Below are 6000 nucleotides of genomic sequence, written 5' to 3'. Positions count from 1 at the left end.
AAACCCCGTGGTAGATGGTAGGCCCACACGAGGCCTGCCACGTCTTAAGCGGGCCGGCCCATTAAGTTTGCGGGCCGGGCCAGCTGACTTAGTTTGACTGGTCAACTATATAGCTGGGCTGGTCCATTAGTTACGTGGGCCGGGCCTAACCTCTAAGGTTGACTGGTCAAAACATTAATGGGCCGACCCACTAAGCATGTGGGCCGGGCCGAATGCACTCGTTTGACCGGTCAACAGGCAAAAAGGCCGGCCCACAAAACATGTGGGACCCACTTTCATGTTATCGGGCCGGCCCATTTACAAAGTGGGGTCCACCTTAAAGCAAGTGGGCCGGCCCAAGAAGTTATTGGGCCGGCCCAATTAGCAGGTGGGTCCCACTTTCCTGCTAATCGGGCTGGCCCATTTAGTGCGTGGGGTCCACATTAGATCAAATGGGCCGGCCCACCAAGCCAGTGGGCCGGGCCAAAAGCACAGGTCGATCCCACTTTCCTGTTAATGGGCCAGCCCATTTAGTATGTGGGGTCCACCATATAGCAAGTGGGCCGGCCCAACAATATACTGGGCCGGGCCAAAAACACAGGTGGGTCCCACCTCCCAGTTAAAGGGCCGGCCCATTTAGTATGTGGGGTCCACCATATAGCAAGTGGGCCGGCCCAACAAGATAGTGGGCCGGGCCAAAAGCACAGGTGGGTCCCACTTTCCTGTTAAAGGGCCGGCCCATTTAATATGTGGGGTCCACCATATAGCAAGTGGGCTGGCCCAACACGCTAGTGGGCCGGGCCAAAAATGCAGGTGGTCCCACTTTCCTCTTAAAGGGCCGGCCCATTTAGTATGTGGGGTCCATCATGTAGCAAGTGGGCCGGCCCAACAAGACAGTGGGCCGGGCCAAAAGCACAGGTAGGTCCCACTTTCCTGTAAACGGGCCGACCCAGTAAGTAAGTGAGCCGGCCCAAAATGGAAGTGGGTCCCACACTACTGTTAATGGACCGGCCCAATCTGTTATAGGGCCCTGGTTGTTTGACTAGTCAACTTGCATTAAATTTCATGAGCCTAAAATTTGATATCAATGATACACACAATTACATACACAAATAAAATAACTAGGAAAATTACAAGGCAATTAATGTGCGCAAATAAAAAAATTACATAGAATCATTGAGGACTTCTATTAGCATCATCAATAACATGTTGACATTTGGCAATCGCCTTGATTGAATCTTGTGTACTCTTGGTCAACATATCAGCTACAGACCTTAAAGCAGCAATACCATGTCTTTTATAAAGTACAGCCTTGAGATGTTCACTGTTTGATGAAAAGAATGGTCTAGGTTGACGGCTATGAGAGGATGCATCAGAACAAAGATCAGAACTTTTTGTGGGCCTCTCTTCTAATGAAGATTGCTTCATCGAATCAGATTCTGATAATAATGCAAAAAGATTAAACGATGAACTATGCAAACATGTATTAAGCATTGTCGATATGAGATAGTCACAAGTACTAAGCGCAGACTTACATTATATCGTTGCATAGGCTCACGCCGGAACCTTTTTTGCGCTCTATCTTCTACTAAGGACTTCTTCATTACAACTGCATTCTAGTAATATTGCAAACATAGTTACAACAGTGAACTATTCAAACATTTATTATGCAATGTAGATATAAGATAATAACAAGTTGCATAAATAAGACAATGTATGGAACTTGTACTAAGCAGACTTACATCATAATGTTGCACGGGGTCGCTTTGGCGACTATCTTCTAATGATGACTCTTCACTAAAACTGCATTCTGGTAATATTGCAAAAATAGTTACAACAATTAACTATTCAAACATGTATTACGCAATGTAGAGATCAGATAACAGCATGTAGCGTAACATACCGCTCGCTGCGCAGTCCTTCTCTTGCGTGCACTAGTCGTGGTCGACATGCCTGTCATTTTAGGTTCAGCCATCAAGTGAAATGCTAATCCTCCTGCTCCATTGTCCTTAATCTGTGTTTAGATATCACATTTAAGACCAAGTCAGCTGGTTTCAAATAACAAAAAACTTGAGCTGCCAAATGAATAAGCCAATATTTACCAGATATCAGATTAAAACCAACTAGATGTTGCTTTGCATGAGATACGAATTTCAGACATTCAGATTTAGATTAGGGTAATGCCAAGGTTTTCCACATAAAGTAAACTGGCATTAAGAATGACCAAATGTCAGGTTCAAATCACCTTCGCAGTTGCTCCAAGACAAGCATATCAAATAGGCAGAAACATAGTAAAGCATGGATGGCATTGCTATGGCAGGGTTCCAAGTGTTTATCTCTTGCATAAGGAACAATGCATATAGGTTATAGATAATAACGGAAGTAAACTGCCAAAGTTACCAACCAAGAACTCAGATTCCAACCTTCCCTAGCGTCCCCGCTGTTAATGTTGGATATTCTAATAAGTGGTTCGCATGATCAATCCCTAGGAAAAATAACATTGACAAGTTAGTCTACGATAATACAAAGACCAGACATGCACGCAGCAATATCTATACAAGTTGTGCGACAGGAGCATTCATGGAAAAAAATAGCTATAAGCTAAAGACGAGGTATAAGAGCAAGCAGATTGGAAATGCACATAGCATGATTATAAAAGCAGTAAAAGAACAGCAGACATGAGAAAACAGCTAGCGGCTAGCGGTGAGCTAATGACGTGGTATAAGAACAACCAGATTGGAAATGCCCATAGCATGACTATAAAAGGAATAACATGCAGTACAAAAACAGTTGGCAGCAAATGAATGGGTCCCCTATAAATATGTGGATGCACACAGGTGTCAGTAGAATGAACAGGATGGTAGCGACCGGATAATGCTTTGGTACTGTACAATATTTAAACGAACTTCATGCGAAGTAACACATCAAGAAATTTAATGGCATATGAGATCTGCAAATAACTACACAAAACATGGCTAAAGAAACACCGCGATCTAACGGGCCAGCGTACTAACCAAGCTGCGGCGGGGTGGACGGGGGCGGCAACTTGCATTCCAGTGGCGGCGAACGCGGGAGACGATGAGTCGACCCTGTTTCAGTAGAAGCGGGCGTTAGTGAAGCAGATCTGGTTGGCTGGCAAGGGATTCGGTGAAGTTGATACAGCCGCTGCGCCGAGGTAGTCGGTGGAATAGATCGGCTTCTGTGGAGGGGGGGCCGCGGTGAAGTAGACACGGTTCCGTTGGAGAGGATCCGGTGCGTCGACAGGAAAGGCGTTGATTGCTACGCTGTGGATGAGGTCGGCGGTGAAGCAGATCCGTCGGTGGCGAGGTCGGCGGTGAAGCAGATCCGTCGGTGGCGAGGGCGGCGGGGGAGCGGATCAGGTGGGTGGACAGCCAACACGATCAAGGCTAGGCTATGGAGGAGTATGCCGAGCAGATCTAGTACTGTAGAGAGTCAGAGCTTTGGCGTGTGAGAGTATTTTTGAGCTAATGGGGCGAATGGTTGGTGGGTGGGTGTGGGCCTGTGGGGAGGGTTCGGGATCTAGGCAAGATATTTCATTGTTACCGAATGAGCCCTCCATGGTCGGTGGGTTGTAGCTTCCGGACCAGGGTTAAAAGGGTAAAACTGGTCACGGGATTTTCGAATGGATGCGGCGGGATGATTTGGCGCGCGGCCGAAATTTTCAGTTTCAAGCTACGAGCAGAACGACAAAAATAATGTTCTTCCCCAGGGAGCTCTCATTTCTTCCTCTTCTCTTTCTCTCTCGAGTCTCTCCCACTCCCCTGGCTCCTCTCCCCCTTCTCTCCGGCAGCCTCGCCGGCCGGAGACGAGGCCGACTTCTCTCTGTATATCGTACACCCTCCGAACTAAATTAATTGATTCAACTTTCCTTAGACGTGTATGTATCTCGAGTAAAAACATGTGTGGATACATCCATATTTAGATAAGCAAAGTTGAGTCAGTTAATTTGGATCCGAGGGAGTTCATGTTGTTGTAAGCTTAGATCCAGTGTTTCCCATGAGCAGAATGGCGCAATGGAGTCGGGGATCTCGTCATCGGCTTCAGATCTGGCCTACGGTGAATCTGGCGGATCTTGCCGGCCAAACCCCGATATGGTGCCATCAAGGTGATGGCGCTAACGGTGAGGCTTGCTTTGGTCAGTGCTTCAGATCTGGTCAATGGGGAAGTCAAGCTGCTAACGTTCACAAGCTCGGGGCATACGATGGCGTCATACGTCTTGCCCGTGAACATCTTGGCCTTTCAGCGGCCCTTCTCAGAGCCAATGTGCCGTTGCTAAGGCCCTTCTTCTCCTTCGTCCTGGCGACTACCGGCGACACCGTCCCAAGTGGTGCGTCCCCGGCGACGGAGTTGCTGGAAAGGATGCGGAGCAGAGATCTGATGTGCGGTCCAGAAGGACTCGATTGATTTTCTGCTATATGTTTTGGGGTCCTTTTTGTAAAGTTGCAGGTCCTATTAGTTATTGTCTAGTTCTCTTGGACCTCTATGGAATTTTTTGGACTAGTTTCCATTTGCACCGATAAACTTGAATTTTGACAAGTTCACGGGAAAAAATTTCCTTTGCACATATGGCCTATCATGTATGAACATTCTTGAGTTTTAAACTATATGTAATGGCCAGCACTTGCGCAAGGGGCTCGTCTAGTGCGCACTAGTTTCCATTAGCACCGATAAATTTGAATCTTGACAAGTTCTTGGAAGAAAAAATTGATTCACATATAGCCTATCATGTATGAACATTATTTGGATTCAAACTATACATAGATGGCCAACACGTGTAAGAGGGGGTCCTCTAATGTGCACTAGTTTCCATTAGCACTGATAAATTTGAATCTTTACAAGTTCTCGAAAAAAAATTGCTTCACACCATATGCCCTATCATGTATGAACATTATTGGGATTCATATTATATATAGATGGCCAACACTTGTGCAAGGGGTCCTCTAATTCTTGGGGATTTCAATCTATCTATCTCTCTCGATCTATCGTTGGTGGCCAGAACAACACACATATGCATGCACTTTATGCACAAAGGCGCGGGTGCCTCTAATAATTCATGTGTGTGCGTATATTTGAACATATTCTTGGGGATTTCAATCTCTATCTCTCGATCTATATATTGTTGGTGGACAAGAAACACACTTATATATATACGCATGCACTTTATGCGCAAAGGCGCGGGTGCCTCTAATAATGTGTGTGTGCACTCGATCGATGATCCCTAAACCTTAAACCCTAAAACCCTAATACCTAATTATACCCTAAACATACACCCTAAACACCCTAAACACTAAACCCTAGACCCTAAAACCTAAACCCTAATTAAACACTACATATATATAGCCCAACGACACTTAATTGCGCATCAAGCAGGCGACCAAATAATTAGCGCTGATAAATTAATTAACTTGAATCTTGACAAGTTCTCTCGAATGAAAACACATTTGATTAAGTTGCCTCATAATATATATACAATTAGTGTGCATGCGCGCATGGCATACCATGGACATATCATTCGTGCATATATATATCTCAGTATATATCTGAACATATTCTTGGGGATATATATATATATATTTCAATCTCTCTCTCGATCTATATATATCGTTGGTGGCCAAGAAACACACTTATTATATATATACGCATGCACTTTATGCGCAAAGGCGCGGGTGCCTCTAATAATGTGTCTGTGCACTAGCTCGATCGATGATCCCTAAACCTTAAACCCTAAAACCCTAATCCATGATCCCTAATTATACCTTAAACGTACACCCTAAACACCCTAAACACTAAACCCTAAACCCTAGACCCTAAACCCTAAACCCCAAACCCCAAACCCCAAACCCTAAACCCTAAACCCTAAACCCTAATTAATTAACCTTAACCCTAACCCTACCCCTAAAACCCTAGCTAGCTAATCCTAAATCCTAAACCCTAATTAAACCCTACATATATATAGGCCAACGACACTAAATTGCGCATCAAGCAGGCGACCAACTAATT

This window comes from Lolium perenne, chromosome 6, assembly GCF_019359855.2.
Source record: "Lolium perenne isolate Kyuss_39 chromosome 6, Kyuss_2.0, whole genome shotgun sequence".
Taxonomy (NCBI): Eukaryota; Viridiplantae; Streptophyta; class Magnoliopsida; order Poales; family Poaceae; genus Lolium; species Lolium perenne.
The sequence above is the reverse complement of the archived record's forward strand: the minus strand, read 5'-3'. Positions refer to the sequence as shown.